This window comes from Halichoeres trimaculatus, unplaced genomic scaffold, assembly GCF_033239565.1.
Source record: "Halichoeres trimaculatus isolate MK-OKI-2021-1 unplaced genomic scaffold, fHalTri1.1 fHalTri1_scaffold_17, whole genome shotgun sequence".
Taxonomy (NCBI): Eukaryota; Metazoa; Chordata; class Actinopteri; order Labriformes; family Labridae; genus Halichoeres; species Halichoeres trimaculatus.
In genome coordinates this window covers 12,894,214-12,914,806 of record NW_027437195.1, presented here as the reverse complement: position 1 = coordinate 12,914,806, position 20,593 = coordinate 12,894,214, and the positions used below count along the sequence as shown (strand labels likewise).

The window sequence follows — 20,593 nt, the reverse complement described above, 5'->3', positions numbered from 1 at the left end:
GATTGATTTACGGCATGACTAGGTCTTGATGACAACACCACATTGGCTGATGATGTTCTTTCCTGTTTTATTGAATACATCATCCTTGTTCATACTTTTTGGCCCAACATTGACAGAACCCCGACCACATTTAGTGACAAAGTTTTGTGTGTGTGTATAAATACCATATTGGTTGGTTTTGATTTGAAATTTGTATTTTTCTGAACAGTTCTGCTTCATCCATCCATCCATCCTTCCTAACCATTCCCTCCTCTCATTTGTCTCCCTCCCTCTCCTTCTCTTCCTGTCACCCCCCTTTCCCTCCACCCCTCTAACACAGGACAGATTGGGAAGCCGTGATGGCGGCACAGAAGTTGAGGGAGAAGCTATTTATCCCAGACGGATCAGGAGGTGTGTGACGGAGGTGTGGACGGTTGCTGCAGGTCAGTGACGTTGGCAGGCGCCAGGCAGGCCGGCCCACATGGCTCGGGGACTGTGGGACTACAGACAGATGGCACCTGGTGGGTGACAAACAATTAACAAACCAACAAGAATAGCTGGATCGGCAGTATACCCACAAGCACAGGAGATAGCAAGAGAGCGGGTGCATCTGTGCTCTGAAACACTTTCACTCTTTACTTTTCCTCTTCCCCGAGTCTTGTTTTGTATAACAGTTGCATTTTACCCATGTGTCTTTTTCACAAAAACATTCTTGTTGTCGTGCTGCTATAGAACAGTCTAAATAAAGCGGTGTTGAGCATATGCAACCAGCATATGTTTCTGTTTATTTCAGGGCAGATTTGAAAGACGCAGTAGGTAATTTAAATGTGCAATAAGATGAAACAACACATTTGATTTCAACTTTAACATAAAGCACAAGTTATAAACATTCAGATATAGCTGTTTTTGAGCATGCTTTATGAAAAGATTCATTCTGGAAAGTCATCCAATGTGTTTGTTTGAAAGTGAGCATGGTGGCCGATGTTATTTCACCGCCTAACTACATCCAAATGTCATCGCAAAAGGGTGTTTCTGCACTCCACTCCCACTTGCTGTACAGTGAAGAAGTCCTCTGTTGGTCATAAACAAGAGAATGTATAATTTAGTAAGCAGTATCTCTCTTTTAAAGCTTGAGAAGAGGGATTATTATCCATACCTAACCATGTGTAAGTAAACAACTGTCATATGTGAGAATTATTGCCTTGGACTGGTTCTGGTCCTAATGTGTGTGAGAGTGTGTGTGTATGTGAACACATCTGGAGTCTAGACTCTGTGGCTCTGTGGGCAGGGTCCTATCTGCGAGCAGCATCGGGTCCGGAGCCCGGCCATGTTGACATAGGTGGCACACACACACACACGCAGGCATCTGTTTCAACAGTTAGTACTCTCACCAAATGCCCCCCTCTGTACACACACTGACACACTCTTTGCTGGACACTTTTATCCTCCACTAAGGGATGCAGGGGGGGGGCAGAGTGGAAGTAGAACCTGCAGAGGTCCCTGGTAACCGAAAGCAAATGCAACTTCTCAGAATCAGCACCATAAATCCTATGATCCCTCTTTTCATTGCTGCGTCAGGATATGAAGACACGCAGGGGAGGACGCTTTGTGTATGTGTGTTTCTGTCTTTTTCCATCTGCTGGTTGTGTTTATGTGTAATTTTTCTTCACATGAGTACAAGTTATAGACTACATGTAATGAATTTCCTCTTGAGGAGTTATGGCTTATCATGAAAATGGCCACACAGAAGTCTTGTAGGGAAGTCTGTGTGCGTAAGAGAGTGGGGGAAAGGGACTGTCAGTGGGCTGCATTGCAGGGTGCTAAAGAGGCATCTATCCTGTCAAGATCATGGAGTTTTATTAACCTGTATCACAGCTCTTCCACTTCTGATTCATGCCTAAGTGATGTCAAAACACACACAGGCACAGACACATGCTTAAATAAATACAAACTTACTCATATGCAGTGCTAGATGTGCACACCAAGGCATAACAACAACATTAGTGAGCAGGACAGAAACACTGCAGTGGAGTCAAGACGTATAAAACAGTAATAGAGAGCCAGTCAAACAATCTGCTTTGCTCTGTAGTCAGTCTGCGTAATGGCTCGACTCATTAATGGGATGAACACAACAATAAATCTTGGTCAGAGAAGGACATGCAAAGAATGCAAGACGCGAAAAGCTTTTCACAGTAGGAAAATAAACACAGATAAGACTGTGGGAATAATCATGAAGAGCTATGATGTGCACAAAAACATACTCACCCATACACACATATACACACACCAAATAAATAAAGAGGCAACAGCAGCACTTACGGTGCAGCTTAGACGTAATTCATCACAAACGACTTTGGAGTTTATATTAAATGTATGATTCTGTTTAGTGATGTCCTTTTCACGCTCACCCTTTCCATTCTTAAACTGTCCAACAGATGGATTCTCTCATGGTGAATAGTCAGTGCAAGCTTAAATCAATGAAAATGAATGAGCTTCTAGATAGAAGAAAAAATCAATTTTCATACACAGTGACGATAATGAAGGAGTAGGTCTGAATTCACTCAGTCCCAGCGTTTATGCCGAACCAGAAAGTCAGAGGAAACAAAGAGCCTCTCCTTGATGCACGCAGCAAATAGAGATCCGCTAATAGAATCTGGGACATACATTTTCTTGTCACCTCCTCTACCTCCGAGGAGCCTCGCGGTCGATAAGGGAGAAAGATTGGGTTGAAAATTGATTTTCCAGAATAATTGCTATTCTCTTCGTCAGGGGGACTCAAGTGTCTACAAGGCTTTTTCCTATTACAGCTGCTGGCTCTCCAATTTAGCCGCCTCGAGGAAATACATGGGAGGGCACAGCCTTTGGCCTCTGTAACTATCAAGGTTGTGAAGCTTTCAGCAGATAAGATTTATGGAGAGTGCAGCGTGATTGGCCAGCCGCATTTTGTAGATTGGTAACGTTTGACCTTAAAACTCCGAAACATAAATGACCAGTCGAGTTTTTATTCCTGGATTGTTGCAACCTATTTCAGAAGAACTCAAAAGACAACAGCATGTTAAACTAAAGATCTTCCAATTTTAATAGTGAAACTGGAACCAATACCATTACTGATACTGAATCCAGTGAAAGATTTAACCCAAACACATTATTTTCAAAGGGACCCACAGATCATTTTAAATCTTCAAAAGTTGTCTGATCTTGCTCAACCCGTGTACAATCCATTTTATCATGCTCTTTATAGTGATCAGGATCACTTAGCTCAGCAAAAACCAGTCTTTCAGTTCCCAAACGGCTCCGCATAGCACTGTTTTGGCTAACAAGAGCCACCTCTTCAAACCATAGACTGTTTAATTAATGGACGTAGTCTCCCCAGCATCACTCGCCTTTTTCTGAAATGGAAAATGAAGCAAATCAGCTATTGCAGTCATTCTCGTAGTGACGCCCCGAGTACAGCGTGTGCCAATAGTGAAATTAGCGGTTTAGACAGGGGACATTTTTTTAACCAGGCTGTAAATTGGTTAAATTCTGCTTTGAAAATGGCTTTTTTTTGGCTTGGTGTGTTTGTCACTTCCGGTACTTCCGGAGCCAGCCTCAAGCGGACACTGGAGAAACAGCAAGTCCCAGCACTTCTGCATTGTCTCACATTCTTAGACTGAAGGTTGCTGCTTGCTTCAAACAAAGTAGTTCACCACTTATAGATGGGTAGATCCCGTCAACTGCCATGGTGCGGAACTCCTCTCGCCCTGCCAAAAACCCATCTAATTCTGGGGCAGAATTCCAAGCAAGTGGACCCAGATATCCCTCTCCCCAACAATGTTTCCCAGTTCCTCCATTGAGGACCCAAGGAGTACTAAGACCACAATGGATAATCCCCCCACCCAGCTCTCGACCTACCCTTGAGCTCCTCCCAGTTGGACGCACCCAACACAACTTCAGAGTGACAAGTTTTTCGGAAGCATTCAGAGCTCACCTGAAGTCTCCCACACCTCATGAACTGCTTTCAAAGCGGAAACCAATTTTAAAATTACTGTTCGACCTAAAGTGGAGCCACTCGTGGTTTCATTTAAAGATCCACCATTGACCCAACCAACACTGTGTCTTTCCTTTGACTGGCCTGTGCAGACAGAAGAAGCAGTGTAATATATGCCTGCTGAACATGGAGTTATGCTTCATTATTAGAGCCTGTGTGTTGTGTTGCATTGCACCGCATCAAGTCCTGCTGCATATCAGCCTCGGCTGCCATCTGAAGCCTCCTTGCTCTGCTCCAGTGTACAAAACCCTATTGTGGCTTCTGTGAGATAAGCACAGAGAGGGTGAGAGGGGGAGAAAGAAGGGAGGGGTCGCGGGGTGAGAGACTCCTCTGGAGGCGCCAGGCCTATCTGCTCTATCTCCTCCAGGGAGCATGCCGGCATTCACAAAGACAGTGGTGCTAAGAGGCTCGTCGCCCTGCTGCCCACCTCCTGCACACACTAGAGGAGGAGAAGAGGAGATTTATGTCACGGTAACCCAATCTCTCCCCCTGCTGAACTCCCCGTCTTCCCTGACTGCCTGTGAGAGTGAGGGAGAGTTTAGGAGTGGTGGGAGGATAGTGAGGGCTGCTGGTGTTTTTGGAGAACAGTGTTCCCTTTCTGTTGTTCCAATGAGTGTCCAATGTACAGTCATGTACGCCTCTATATGCATGTTCGTGCATACATCAGTGGTTTATATCAAATGTAGTGGCTCTACTTTTTGTGTCTGAGTGGGATTGACTCCCACAGACAGCATTGAAAAGAGATTTGACACTTAGAAATACCAAAAAGGAGGAATTGTGCAAACACATTCACACTTAGACACACAAATTCACGTGCTAACACATTCCAAGCCAATTTTCACACACTGACAATTTTAGGATGCCTTCCTAATGCTCTTTTAACATTTCTAACATTCACCAGATTTTCATTTCGACCATAAAAATGACTGGGAGAAGCTGCGAAAAAGTTGAGACTTCACAAACTAAACAGATGCTGGAAAACACGTTGTGAAGCCAACACAAAGATTGCACTTCTTCTTCCCTATTCATACCTATTAGAATTCAAAGAGTCAACAATGCAGGGTTGAAGTACATAATGGATGAAACACAGAATGTGACATCTCCTTGAATTCATAGGTTTAATATTTGATGGTTGGGAGGCACACCTGAGAGCTGAACATATGACTGAATCAAAACTTAATGTGGAACACGCAATATGCGGAAATTCTGAAGTCAGGGGGAGGAGGAGACTGAATCACCGCATCAAAGTTGACAGAGCCGGATGGTAAAACACTGAATTGCAGTCACTTTTTATTTTGAACTTTTTAAAGGATGCGGCTTCACAGAGTTGAACAACAAATGTCCTCAATTCCACTGTAACTTTATAACTACACAACACCAACACATTCAGTTTGATTAACCTCAGTTCAACTCTCAGAAACTCAGATTCTCAACTCTGTATCTGTGATGTTCCTCACCTGTGAAACTCACTTAAATCAGACTCCACACATTTTCTCTCACCTCTGCCGCATCCTCCAAACATGTGTGGAACTCCCCAGGAGTCGGCCTTTGGGAGATGTGTGTGTGTGTGTGTGTGAATGCGTTTGTTCTGTGGGCCTTCCTTGCATGTGTGTGTTCGGCATGACGTGGCAGCCCCCTGCCCTGTTCAAACACGGCGTTGGCTGTGCAGGCAGCCTCATCGTCAGGCTTGGCTTGCCACTGGTACACGCTGTGCCTGGCACCCTGTGGAGGGGGAAGGAAGGAGCGCAGCAGGGCCAGGCCGCCTCCAACACCTCTCCCACCGAGCCAAAGGCTCCTCTGGTGGGGCTCTGAACAACCAGAACAGGCCCAGGGAGACATGATAATGAGGACCAATACTGTGTTACACAGGAAACATGGAGGGACACCATCACAGGTTCTAAACCAAACACACATGTACACAAAGATGTAAACATGCAGATATAGAAACATATGCACTTAAACATGCCTGCTTATAGTCAGGATGCCAGAGATGCAAACAATTAAACACACACACCAAAAAGAAGAAGTCCTCTTGTTACGATAGTTCTACATTTTGATATTTGTCTGTGTAAATGGAAATGTTTAAGATTCCTGTTCCCAGGCATCTCGCATGGCATTTGGTCACCTCAGCCACCACTGCCACTTCTTTTGTACTAATGCCAGGCTGTTGGAGAAAACCTGGCCTAGCCTGTGAAGGTTTGCACACTTTGAAATAATGCTCTGCTAGCTGTGATGGAATTACATCACTCTGTGTAACTACACCTGTATACTGAGGTCTTAGTGGTTGCTCAAACCATATACTGTATAATTAAACAGACTTTTGCAGCAAATCAGGAATCGCGGCCATATTGGAAGTGACGGGGGCTTTGAGTACAGCTATAGGGCTCCCGTCAGTCACGTGACCTGGGCTGTGCCTTTGATTGGATGAGCTTGTGATCCAAACATTCTTTAAACTGCCGAGTTAGAAAAAACTTCACTCTCCGTACAGTGTGTGCGGATAATGAAATTGGTGACTAAAGCGCCCTTCACACTGCCGCGCGGTAACCGCCCCAAAAACCACTTCTCTGCCGGCAGAGGCCCCTGAAATACAGAGCGTTTTTCAGAGCTCCTGCCGCCACGGCATGAGCATGGGGTAACAGGCGGCAGTGACGTAGAGGTGATTCGGCGAACGTTACAGCAGAGCCCGCCCAAAAGTCCTTCACAACACTCCCTCCTCAAAAACACGTACCCCCTAGTAGTACCTTATAGTTTCTGTTTATTTTATTCTGTATATTTTACTGTATGATGTGCATATGAAAGATTTTTTTATTATTATTGTAGAGCTCTTGATATTCAGATACCAGCAGTATTAGCTCCTCCATTGCTCTTTCTGCCCCTTCGATGTGATTGACTGTTCCCAGGCGGCTGCCGCCAGAAAGTTCAACACGCTGGACTCCGGGCGGCAGGGGAAAATCTGTGCGCGTGCACGTAGGCGGCAACCGCTTCTGGGTCCTACTGCCGCAGCCAAAACCGCTTGCCGCCTGCCGCCCGCTGCCCGCCGCCCGCCGCCCGCCGCCCGACCCTCATTAAAATGACTGGAGGCGGCGCGTTGCCGCGTGGTGGTGTGAAGCCACCTTAAGACAGGAGGCATTTTTTTGAACCAGGCTGTAAATACGTTTTCTGCTGTTTAACCAGCTTTTTTTGGCTTGGTGTGTATGTGACTTCAGGTACTTCCGGAGCCAGCCTCAAGCGAACACTTGAGAAACAACAGATTTTAGCACTTCCACATTGTCTCATATTCTTAGACTAGAGGTTGCTGCTTGGCTCAAACCCAAAGTGTATGGGTGATATTATAATGTGGCTAAAAATGACCAAATAACACAGTAAAAAACAGTGCATTAATTTTGAAACCTTGATTGCATCACAAAGTTAGCCTTCAGACACAGGAAGGGTTGTGTTTGATTCAATATGAAAAGTATGTGTAGAATGCTTCTGGTAAGCACACCAGGTTTAGTTTTGATTAACCATGGTGTTTTGGCTGCATTATTCTCATAAGCAGACTTTTTATTTTGAAATGTATCTTTATAACAGGTCTCAGCTGAAGCAGGTTCAAGATCTTCATAATTTCTGAGCAGATGTTTGTGGAAGCTAGCCATAAATTAAAATTCAGGACATAAGAATGTTTCAGAGAAGTACAGTTTGAAGAGTAATGTAGCAAATGTGCAATCCAAGTTGAATTGGATCAGCACAGAGCAGTCAGATGTTCACCGATCTAGTGAGTTTTGTGAGCCGGGTCGAAGCGACTGTGTTACGGTTCCCCTTTCCAGAATTGCAAACTAAGTTAGTAATCCAAACTTCCCATAATTCCTTGGATTACATGAGTACCAAACAAAATCAGAGGTGACAGGTGTCCACTCAAATGTTGATAGGGCGAGGCAGATTCATCATGTGATTAGAGCGCCATGCTTGAGAATGAAAAACTGGAGCATGCATGTGTGACTGCTTTGCGAGATGTTAAAGATGAGAGGGGATGAAAATTGGATTAAATTGTGTGTGGCAGCTCACTGTAGGGAGGTAATTAGGGACAAACATTGAGACGCAGAGTCTGATCTCTCCTGCTGGAGGTTAAGTGAAATAGGAGCTGTGAGTCCCAGCGTCCCGGTGGCACAGTGATTAGAATTTCCTAATGTGGGGCTAATGGGATGTCAGCCGGGAGCAGAACCCCTACACAGAACCTCTCATAACAACAAGTGGTCAAAGATCAAGCCTGATTAAAGAGATAGAGAAGAGAAACAGGAACACACATGCAATGTAGACACTTCTGGGACTGAAGTGGATCCTAACTATCAGCTGTATTATTTCACCATGCAGGATTGGGAAGGCGAGAAGTGGGACATTACTGTTGTGAAATTAGATTCATGATTGTGATGTGAAAAAAAAAACTTTCATTTTAATAACCCGCAGCTTGACAACACTTTCCACAAGCATGTTATTTTACCAGCAGCTTTTTTTAATGTACACCAATCAAACATCAACAAGTTGAAAATCAGCAGATTTCAACATCATTTAGATGAACCACAAGATTAAAACAATTGTAGACAGATGTGTGAGTCATCATTTCAAGTGATCTGAATAGTTAACTGTTGTTCCGCTTCCATTACCAGTCCTCTGCTTTTCCCCCACCCCTCATACTTGCTCCCTCTGTCCCTCTCTGTATCTTAATCTACGTATGAGCTTTCTGTGTTCACCCTCTCCTGCCCTAGTCAGTGTTTTCACATTTGATCAGAGTCTTCTGAGGATTCGTTAGCATCGCTTGCTTCCAGTTGTGGTGAGGATGAAGTAACGATGATAGCAGCAGCACAACTTGAGCTCCAGCCCCATGATGATGAAACGACAAGGGGAAACAAAAGCAGCCCCCAGAGCTGCAGATGTTGACGCTTGGAGCTGTTTGTTGTGTGGAGGTGTTAGCGAGGTAGAGGTGGTGCGCTTTTCATGCGAGTCTATGAGTTTGATGGTCGTGTGTGTGAGTGTGTGGGTGTAAAACACATGTACTTGCACGTTTGTGTGTGTGTATGTATGTGTGTGCTGTATATTTGTCTGTGCGAATGTGTGTGTCAGCGCTGCGGCCCTGTGGCTATGAGGGACCCAGCTGGGAGGAAGAGTGAGTGCATTCATCCTGGCTCTCAGGGGCCGGGGGCCACACAGGTACCCGACGAGGGGATGAAAGGCTGCTCTGCAGATGTCACCCGCTGGGGTTCAGTGGCCTAGCCAGCAAATGTCATGTTTGGCAGCTGGCACGCTGCTGCTCTCCCACCAGTTGTTGGCAGAAGCGTCTTCTAAAGGATGCTAGAGTGGGATGTGAGCACCGGGAGCGCCCTAATGGGAGCAACATTAAAGAGAGTTGCTGGCTTCTGTCTGTCATAGAACATTAACCTTGTCCTGTTTCCCACTTCTCTCGGGCAGCTGACGCACATATACACTCTCTGTCTCTCTGTCTCTCTTTACCCAATAACTTGCACACATGCTCATACATTTCTACACACAGGAGTACCCTCAATTGAGCTCGCAATCTGCCTGTTCATCTGTTTTAGGGTCAGTTCACAGAGGGAGTAAAAGTACTGTCAGTCTCAGCTTAAATAAGCAAGGTTTTGACGTATTTGATTTAAAAAAATGTTAAGACAAAATTAGAGAAGCATCGATCCAACTTTACTGGTCCCGATACAGATACATATATAGATACCTGAGCTTTGTGTATCAACCAATACTGATCCGATACAAGTGTAAAATAATAAGCTGCATTGCCTGCTGTGGGATAAGACCGGTAATGTTTGAGCAAAAAACATAAAATGAGTACATATGGAAGTATTGAGGTTGATATTTATTTAAACTACAAGTGTTTAAATGTTTACCAGCAGTTTGTTTTAAAAAATGCTCCAGAATTAAAAGAAATGACTATTTTATTGTGAAATTTTATACCTTGTGGACTTAATCATAGTTTAGCCTTAGTGTCAAGTTTGGACCGATCCTCTCCCACTGATACCTGATCCAGCTTTGAGGGGCTGTATTTGAAGCTCATAATTTCGAAATAGCTGTGCTAATGTACTGACTCCTAAAGTCCTAAATTTGATCAGTTGGTTCGCTCCCATTAGACTATAAAGTGTGCTTTCTATTGGCTCCCCTCCAGCCTTTCGTTGTTTTGAACAACACATGGTTGCTCAGTGTCAAAGGTCACATGACTGGCCAGTGGTTTGTAGACCCTCCTGTTGTGTCCCACAGCTGAGCTCCCAGAGGTTACTCACACATAGAAACATCACCCGCTATGAACAAACACTGCACATGGCTACACATTCTGCTGACTTTAAACACTCAAGCTTCTTATCTGAAAACATTTTAACACATTTTCTGTTCTGAGTTTTAGATTACAGCAACTCTGTTTGTGTGTTAAGCACCATGATGAGTCTATATGCCAAGCTCTACAGATGTTATCCCGAGTGGCAGCTAATGATTTTATGCCAGTGTTCCAAGTGTGTACAATAGCAGGGTGGTGTGTATGTTTTCCTTCTAGTCACGCACTTATTCCATTGGCATTGACAATACTGTTCCAGTTGTTGGCCTTTGTGTTAATGCTCACCAGAGCCTCTACATGAAAATCCCATTTGTGCAAATGGTAAAAGAAAGCATTAAAGAAAGGTCAGTTTCTCACTCTAGGATCGCTTTTTAACCACACATCAATCCCTCCATAAAACAAGAAAACACATGGGAAGAAACCAGATGCTGGTGTGTGTGCAAGTGTGAGTGGATGAGATCATTTTTCTGATCATTTTCTATCAGTCACTAATAGGAAACATATACATACAGTATTTAGAAATGGGGATGAATCAGTGGGTTCACTTACTCATCAAACTACATGTAAAAATCGCCTGACATTTCCATGATCGCTTCACTGCTTTTATTTTCTCCACCCTGCCAATCTAAAGGAAAAAAAATTGCTATATTGAGTTGGTGTTTTGCAACATCTGTGAATCATTACTCTGGGTTTAACTTCTTCAAATGCACACAATTGGCCCATAAGTTCTGCAATACTTTCCCTTGTTTTATACAACTTAAAGAGTTAGGGTATAGAAAAGCTTAGAGAAGGTTTCTCCATTACTGATCTGCTGTTGGAGAAAGATTTGACCTCAATGACTCAATGATTATAATTATCGAAGCCTCTTATACTTGATTTTATTTACATTGTGACCAAAATTAGTTTTAAAAAAAGAGGTACATCATAGGTTTCCACTTAATTAATGCAACCCTTTTTCCAAAAATGTCTTAAAAAAGATAGATCTAGATGGATTGCAAATCATTAGTATCCTATATCAAATCAAATCAAAATACAGCAAAGTATCAGACGTTGAAACTTTTTTTCTAAAAAAGTTTGTTTTATGAAAAATAAGTGTTTGTTTTAAATTTTGTGCCAACCTTCGTATCACCCAGAATTTTGTCATATGTATGGGTCGTAAAATGTGAGATTTCAGTATATTTTAAACTAAGAAGAATTTCTTAATTTTTCAAGGAATAGCTTTATAACCACTGGCTCGACGGAAAGTTCTATATCATTCTCTGTTTTTACAAGATATCCTAAATGGTATTGCCTTTGACTAGGCTCTATGCACAGATCGCCCCCACATCGGCATGTGGCGGCAAGGGCATTTCCAGTTACCGAAAGAAGCAGTAGAAAGTGACAGTAGATGGTGTTATAACGGCAGACTTCAGAATTCAGTGATTGCAGGAGTTGCCTAAAGTGTCTGTCAATGATATATGGAAAATCTTCAAAGTATCTCGTACAACACCATGTAGCTAGTCGTGAAGGCTTTAAAATGTACATGTTTTATTTGTTTGAAGCTTTACAATTAATTTGTGAACAGTAGCTAGCCCGAGCTAGAAGACTTACTTTTGTACTTTATTTTCATACTTTAAAGTAAGTGTAATGATGTGTTTATACCTCTGACTTCGTATGTTTGTACTTTTATGAAAGCATAAGGTAAAAACGGGGCTACAAGAGATCTCCCTGAGAGCCCACTGATACATAACTCTCTTACAAGATATATGCTAGTGGGTAGCATACATCTGTACAGCTCAATTTTTCCAGCAAAATAGCTATTTTTACCTATAAACACACAAACAAGTGCAATAGTCTTGCACTAGAGAGTCATATGTAATTCATTCAACACGTTATATAGCTCTTAATCTACCAAATTGCTATAGAATACTTTGTAAATTGCAACGATATGCTAGCGGTTTGTACACATTGATAAACTTTGTTTTTTTTCAGCAAAATATCAACTTTACTCCCTTAACACACAAACAAGTGTAATGGTCTCGCACAAGAGTCATTGTTAATCCATTCAACATGTTATATGGCTCTTAAACTACTAATAATGACATAGAGCACTTGGCGCTAGCTTGATGCTAACGTACATCGGGATTTCTTTTAGTATGCCAGCGGTTAGCAAACATTGATAAAACTTTTTCCAGCAAAATATCAACTTTCATCTCTGAACACACCAACAAATGAAATATAAAGTCAGACTAGTTGACCACATACAGTTTTATCTCTCTTTTCTACATGAACATACTGCCAAACTGCCTCTTGCTAAAAGATGCCATCTGTCAACTGTGCTTGTCTACATTTGAGTAGTAGAGCATTGTAACTCAATGATCATAGCCAGTGACTGGAGGTACTGTACTGCCAGTGGTGGGTGGCTGCCCTGCAAATACAAGAAATTGTAGCAACATATGACTTACACTTTAGATTTAAATTAATGAAAATATTTATTACTTGTTTTAACCGACCAGTAATGCTTATGGTGAATATATTTTTAAACCTTTTTTTCTGTATCTGCCTGTGGTTTTTATCATCAAAAAGTTGATTGTTGGAGCCATCAAAGAGAGACATGTTTTTGGGTCAGGACACTCAGACCAACTCTTCTGTTGTCTTCTCTTCAACTCTAGATTTTAACACCTTATACTGACTTTATTCAGACATTCAACAAACCATGGAGTGGACAAGCACATTAACACATGCAAGCATACACAAACACACACACACCCTCACACTCACTCACACACGTGCCAAGTGGACAAATCACACCCAGGGGATTTGGATGCATGCAATTAAGATTATGATCAATGACAAGTCAATCATGTGAGCCTGTTCCCCTCTCCCTTCCCCAACTCAGCAATTATTCTCCAGCTGGTGGGGTCTGCCCCGAACCATTGGAGGAGATATTATACTCCTCTTTTTTTCCATCATTTCTTTTTTCCTACAGCATGTACACCCCTGCTCCCCCTCCCTCCCTTCCTCACCCTCCCTTCTCGGACTTCCCATACAGTGCAGTTTGCTTTGTTCGCCTTCTCTTCTTCTCTGTCATCTCTGTGGAGCAGTTAGCTCTGTCAGTCACATTTGACAGCTCAGGGCTCCTCACTATTAGCCTCTGGCCTCTGAGCCTCCAGACTCCATGTTAGGTCAGATTCCTCCCAACACCAAACAGACAGATGAGGGACGGGTTTAATGTTCCCCTCAGCTCATCAACTCAAACTTCCAACCCGTGGCTTTGAAAGGGTGGTATGAATGAGTTTATCATTGTAATGGCCAATCAGGAGGTTAGTAGAGCAGTAAAAGACTTAATGCAATTTGTTACGTGGTTACTTCCAATAAAAAATGATAAAACTAGTTGAAAATTATTCTAATTTCTTCTGCTGAAGAAGTAGCCTGGTAAATAGTTACTCTGTAGCTTTTTCAAAATGGCCTAAAATCATGATCTTTTGGTAAAATAGGACAAGGCCACAAGGCCCTCATATCTGTCAATGATCTTCTCCTTTCCATCAACTAGTCTGTAAAAACTGCAGCGTAATGTTCTCTAATTTTGTTGACTTGTACTTCACCAAATCTATAAGTCTTCCTTTTTGTCTTTCTTTTGTTTTCTTTTGCCACAGTGTTAACAGATTAATAGACCAATAAGAATGATTGGGCAGATATACACTAGACTTCATACTCGTATACGGTGACAAAGAAAACAGTCACAGTGGTTTGAATGACTAATCACTTAATTTAAAGAGCACATTTAAAAAAAAAAAGAATTCATGAAGTCTGTTTTGTTAAGACAAAACAAAACAGACTTTATGATATCACTTCATGTTTCAAAATGACTAAAATAAAAGAGAAAAAAATCAAACAATAAAAACAAAACTGTAAGGTAAATTAGTACAGTCAAAAGAACCCCAAGGTTTTCAGAGATACAGATTGTAAGTCTGGTATTTCTTATCCTCTAGAGATGGAAAATCAGTCATCAAGCTATTAACAAAAGCTGAATGTCCAACATTGGAGAATAAAGAGATATAACACAAAGCTAATAATAAAACACACAAACCTGACGCCTGAAGACGATGGCACCATGTTAGTCAAAGACACAGTAAAAATCAGATCAGATCATAAGTGCAGATTTCAGAGTTATAATGTTGTTTAAACAGGTTTGATTTCAAATGTACCAGGCTTTCCTGAAATGGGTTGAAATGCTGAATTATGGTTGCGCCATTAAGCGATATGGTTTTGGACACATTGGATGTCTGGACAAGCTCCTGGCATAGGCAGATGTAAACACTGACAGAAATTAATAGCATTATACTGTATTACCCGGATAAGCTTTCCTTAAAGTATTATACCATTATATATCTGTGTCTAATTTCACATAGTAATTTTTGTGTTTAGTGTCTTTATTGAGAGGATCAGAGCAAACTGAGGAGGAAGAGGGACATGGGACAGCTCATGGGACTTTTTGACTAATATAGAAACATAAAACACATAAATCTTCTCAGTCCACAAAGAAGATGTTTGTCTTAAACTGCAATTCAATGCAGCGGATGAAGAAAAATTGTTGAATTAGAATCAAAAGAATACAAAGCTGCCACCCAAGTCATTGATTTTATCATAAATCCCACCTCTCACAATGCAATTAGCTAATCATAGACCAGTACTTTGAGATGGCACTTGGGGTGGCCTATCAGATTTAAACGTGGGCCCATGCTACCCTCCAGGACTATAGACTGTATAAAACATGGACGAAGTCTCCCTGACGGCACACGTCTGTTTCTGAAATGGTAAATGAAACACATCAGCTATAGCAGCCATATTGGAAGTGGCAAGGGCTTTGTGTACAGCTATAGGGCGCCTGTCGGTCACGTGACCCTGAACTGTGCCTCTGAATGGGCAAGTGTGCGATCTTGAAATCATCTGAACGACCGGGTTAGAAAAAAATTCACCATCAGTGTGTGCCGATAGTAAACTCAGCAAGTCAGGCAGTAGATGTTTTTTGAACCGGGCAGTAAATAGGTTAATTTCTGCTTTGAAAACAGCTTTTTTGGCTTGGTGTGTCTGTAACTTCTGGTACTTCTAGAGCCAGCCTCAAGCTGACACTTGAGAAACATCAGATTTTAGCACTTCAGCATTGTCTCATGTTCTTAGACCAGAGGTTGCTGCTTCTTAAGGACCCGCCAAACTTCAATACTGTGAATGTCTTAGCTGACCAATCGGACATCTATATTCACAGCTCTGTGATATGATTTGTTATTGCACATGTCTTCTGGACTGCCAGAACACATGTGAACAAACTTATTCAGTTACTTTCCTTTGCAGCGTTTCCACTTGAAAAATCTGCTCATTTTGTGGATCAGATCTGAGCTGTGTGGTAGGAACACACACAGCAGCAGGAGAGGAGCTGCACCTGTCCTCTTCCCTGTTCTGTTATTTTTTATTGGCAGCCCAAACACGCTGGCTTCACACTTTCTCAGGTACATTTGCTACTGTGCTACCAACTGCACTGAATAATACCATGTCTGTGTGGTTGGTGGTTGTGTACGTTGCAGAGAGGCATGCGCATGGCTCTGCCCATTATTCATAATAGAAAGGCTTGGCGGTCCTGCCAGCAGACCCATTGCTCCTGTGCTATCTGAGAGCAGATAAAGGAGGCAGGTGTGAGCAGGAAATTAATGTAAATCCATCAGTCTTCAATTAGAGCTCTACCACACACCCAAAATAAAGACTCCATCTCGGACCAACAGGACCCTAGCTTTGTTCACATCCCAACCCCACCTGCACAACTACAACAGCAGCAGCAGCAGCAGCAGCAACCCTTCTGTGCAAACACTCAGGAGCTATATAATGCTGTGTTTAATGACGAGAAAGCATGGGATGTGCGATATGTGCAGGTGCAGGGTGTTATTTAGCTTTGCAAGTGGCAGCCGGGGTGTACACGGTCATCCATTAGGCTCCCAGTGTGTGGTCGGGATAATTCTGTGTGCCTGGAGGTGCAGGGTCAGAGACTCTCCATGGACTGTGGGCTGGGGGAAGAACTGCAGTTTAACCTAATTTGGTTCTAATTACAAAGACAGGAAGTCCACCTGCCACATATGGCTGCTGTGCTCTCCTTCTTTCCAAGGGTTAGAAGGAGTCTGGAGATGGGAGGGGTGGTCTATCTTGTGTCCTTCTCTGTGGTACAGAAACTCCAGTTATCATCATAGTATATACAGAACACTCACAGCAGATACCACACTGAATATTCCAAGTATCTGCAGTGAAAATAAATATTTGAAAGGCACTGTTAGATAAGAACTTCAGGAGCCCTGAGAGTCTCACAAATGTCAAAACTAGTGTTATCTGGCAAGAACATAACAAAATTATCTCAGCTGTGGAGCCGCAGCTATGCCAAACACTGATTCAGCCTTGATGTGCAACTTGGGAAGATTGGCATTGTGTCGTTATTTATCTCTTGGGCTTTTGTTCTTGGGTGAAGTATAGGACTAATAGCCATAACAGGTGCCAACAAGAAGATGTAGTTCGAACATGATGCAGGTCTTATTGTTAAATACATGACATCATCAGAGCAAGGTTCAATAATCTAAATACAGCACAGTGAAAGAAAACATGAAGCTTAAAGCTCATCCTGTCACTGCTGTTCTTACATGCTTTGTGACATCCCAACTTTTCTACAAGGCTGGTTTCTTTATGGAGAAATTCTTCAGTTGTCTCTTGTGATACATTTGCAGCCTCAAGCAATGTTAATGATTGAAGACAGAAGAAGTTGTTTAAGTGGTTTGCCGCCTTTAAGTTTTAAGTGTTTGTATTTTAAGTTATACTTCATGGAAGCATTTCTTACTGAGGATATAAGGCTGCCAATTAATTACAATAACTTACAGGAGTGCTGTTGCATCGAGGAATGGGGATAAAATCCTGGTTTAATAGCTGGTAACCAATTACATTTGAGACAATTAATGCTGATGCTTAGTCTCACAGGTCCCATGTCTTATATCTTAAATCTCAACTTTAGTCTGTAAATCAAATAATAAACTATGTATAAAATTTTTGGATAAAAAAATTCCCATTCCCAAGGTTTTAAAGTGCATGAGGAAAAAAAACTGTTGCTCAGTTAGCATTTTGCCAAAGAACTAAGGAACTAGGGATTTAACTCGTGTTGCAGAAACTTTGTAGGGACTTTGTGAAGCTCTGTTAGTTGGAAAAAGTAACCTTAAGTTGAAAACTGTGTCAAAATTTGAAGGATCAAAGCTAGTTGGATAATGATGCCTTGTTGAGAAAGAAGGAAGTATTTTAATGTGGTAAGTAAAATCACAAAAAAAGATGGAAGTAAACAAAACATTGTTGTGATGTGTTCAAAAGCGGCAGATTTCTCAATGAAAAAACAAACATACAAAAAACTGTAACACTTTACTTTAAACTTAAACTTAACTTCTATAAAATTAGCACAAAACTTTTTTTTAAATTAATATCAAAATGTATTGTCGCAAGTCACTTTTGGTAGGTTACTGTTTTTCCAGTTTCTTTGAAATTTACTCCAAATTGAAAGGTAAGAAGGTGACTATTAGCAAATAATTAATTTGAAATTAAATCACAACCCACCACAAAATGTTTTTAGAAGAACCCCAACGTTTCTGCTATTTCCAGAGAAGCAGGTGATAAATAGCTGCTTAGTTCTTGAAAACAGAAGTTGGTTCATTGTTTCCTCTGATAATTACCTTTGAAATGTTCTATGAATCATTCAGTTTCCCAATAAGCAGTTGATAGTTAGCTATTTGTTATTTAATTTCACCAAGTTCTTTAGAAGTTGGTTGATATGTATAATTGAGATCACATGTAAAATGATAAACCTTTATGATTAGGCCTATAATGTTTTACATAATACAACTGGAGGCTTCAGATGTGATATTCACCAAGAGTGGGGTTGTAAATTGGCCTTACCTGATTGTGATAGATACTGTGAGTACAGGCGCACTGCAAAACTGAATTATGAGCTAATTTTCACCAAATTCTCATGAAATTTCAGGGGCTATTTTAAAGAAATAAGAAAAAACTTTGTCTTTACCTAAGTGTGATGAAATTTGCGGACCTCTAAAGTAAATTGTTACCAAAAAAAAATGCACGTTTTATTTTTTCCACACAAAACCCAGATAGATCAAAAACGCTTATGATTAAGACATTATGAACAAGTGTTTGACCATTTAGGTACCACTTTTTTATAGAATCAGTTCAGTTTTTCTTCAGTAGGAACTGCTGACAGACAGGTATGTATTAAATAAATTTATATCTTCATACCCTAATATTTCCTGCAGGTTTTAAAGACACCTTTACTTTTGAAATAGTAAATAAATGTGCTGACATATCGCATTTAACCACAGCTTCTTTTGGTTTAACAAATTTCTAACTCTCTTTTTTTCTTAAATAATCCAAAGGATTTAAAGAAAAGCTGTAATCTCAGGCCTCAAATTTTACCTACCAGTCTTTACAACCTGCAAAGCCAACAGTGGCTTCCCCCTGTCAGACCTTATCAGCTAAGCAGATCCTTCAGTGGTGTTAATGGCAGTCTCTGGCAGTGTAAAGCCCCCTTACAAGGAACTTGATTGTTCTGTTAATGTGTTACTTCCTGTTGGAGTCACTGCTCTGGAATGGAGCTGAGTGGTCAGTGCAGGAAGAAATCCCCCCTCCCGCGTATCAGAGTGATCCCAGGGTTTCACTTAACCAGCCAGCTAGCCAGACAGCCTGGCAGTTAGCTCCCACAGCCCTTGATGGAGGAGATGGATTTCACCAAAGCGGTCTGTGAAAGCTGACACCCAGTCTGAGGAGGCTGGTGATCCAGATTAGGATAAGACTACACCACATAAAAATGCTGATAACAAGGAGACCTTAAAGGCATTTAGTTTTGTAATTTTAAATGCTCACCACAGGATTGCCTCTATTTTAACCACTTTAATAATACATGCCTCTTATAAATAAGTAAACCTGGCCTCATTTTGTACCCCAATACGTCATTGGCTTACGTCAATCTTTAAGGGTTATTGTGACATCTACGTGTTAGCGGTGACTGTTGCCACTATGAATTCCTCCAGCTTATTTCTCCACCCTGGGATTTACACTCCGTGCACAACTTTGATCTCAAGGTATTAAAGTCAGTGGTAACCAAACAGGGTAAGGAGAAGAGCAGGGGCTTATGGGGCATTAAACCCTTCTATGTATGCAGGGAGCTATCTGAGAGCAGACAGCAGTAGCATGGACTGAGGTGAGGAGACGATGGGGCAGTGACAGAGACGCTGAGAATCCAGCTGATGGTGTGAGTGGCAGGTCAGCTCCTTGGCAGAGAAAGTGGCTTGTTGATATGGCAGTATGCCTTTTTACCCGCCCAGGAGTCATGGGCCAGGGCACCAACAGCGGTGTGAGCGTTGTTCAAGAAGCAGCCGAGATCAGGGCCATAATCAGTCAGGGTGAAGGGTGGGAATAGAGCCTGGGGCGATTTGGAACAGCACCCACAGACTTGCATCTACACCCACACCAACACAGCATCTGATACACCAGCACATGTGATTTAAAAAGAGACAGAATTTTTTTTATTTTACCTCGTGTTTTTCTTCTTGAGAATAGCCCAGTTCTTTAAAATCTGAACCTCAGTTTTTCAGTAAGAGGGATCAGTACGTTTCTCATATGGTTCAATATGTGCTTTCTCCTGTTGGCACCCTGCATAGCTGCAAGAAGTAAATATGGAGAAACTTCTGTGGTGTGCCCAATTTGAGTCTTGCCCCTCCAAGGCTGCAGAGGAAATCTATCCTGAAGTTATGTTACGAAACTTAATAACTGACCGACCATCTGATTCACACCCTATCCGTCCAAGACGTGGCACATATTTATTTCCAGCAAGTGATTGCATCAAATTTTTCCTGTTTTTAACTTTGTTAGAAAAAAACACGCTTGGCGAATGCATGGCACACACTGGTGGCTGCAGGGAGCCAAAAGCACTTTATTTATGTTTGGATGGCAGCGGGTGCTCAGTTCTGCTTGGCACAGACAGTGTGCTGTGGTCTTTGGCACCTCTTTGCATCCCTCCTGTCCCCCTGACACACACTCCCCATCCCTGTTGGGCCTTTGTAGCGTCTTGTGTATGTGTGTATCTATGCATTTGCATGTGTTTGGTGTAATACGTGTAAACTGCGTGCTCCTGTTTGTATATTCTTTGAACTGCACTTAAGATATTTTTTACACTGAATATCAAATTAAAGGAACAG

General features: G+C 41.9%; 1 long non-coding RNA gene across 1 annotated transcript in view; it reads left to right on the top strand.

The window, feature by feature from the left end:
* Positions 1–657, top strand: part of LOC141806825 (uncharacterized) — a 125,077-nt gene extending 124,420 nt beyond the window's left edge. Inside the window, exon 4 of the long non-coding RNA XR_012599793.1 lies at positions 320–657. This is a non-coding gene — a long non-coding RNA (uncharacterized LOC141806825). The remainder of the gene's footprint in view (positions 1–319) is intronic.
* Positions 658–20,593: the final 19,936 nt, after the last annotated feature.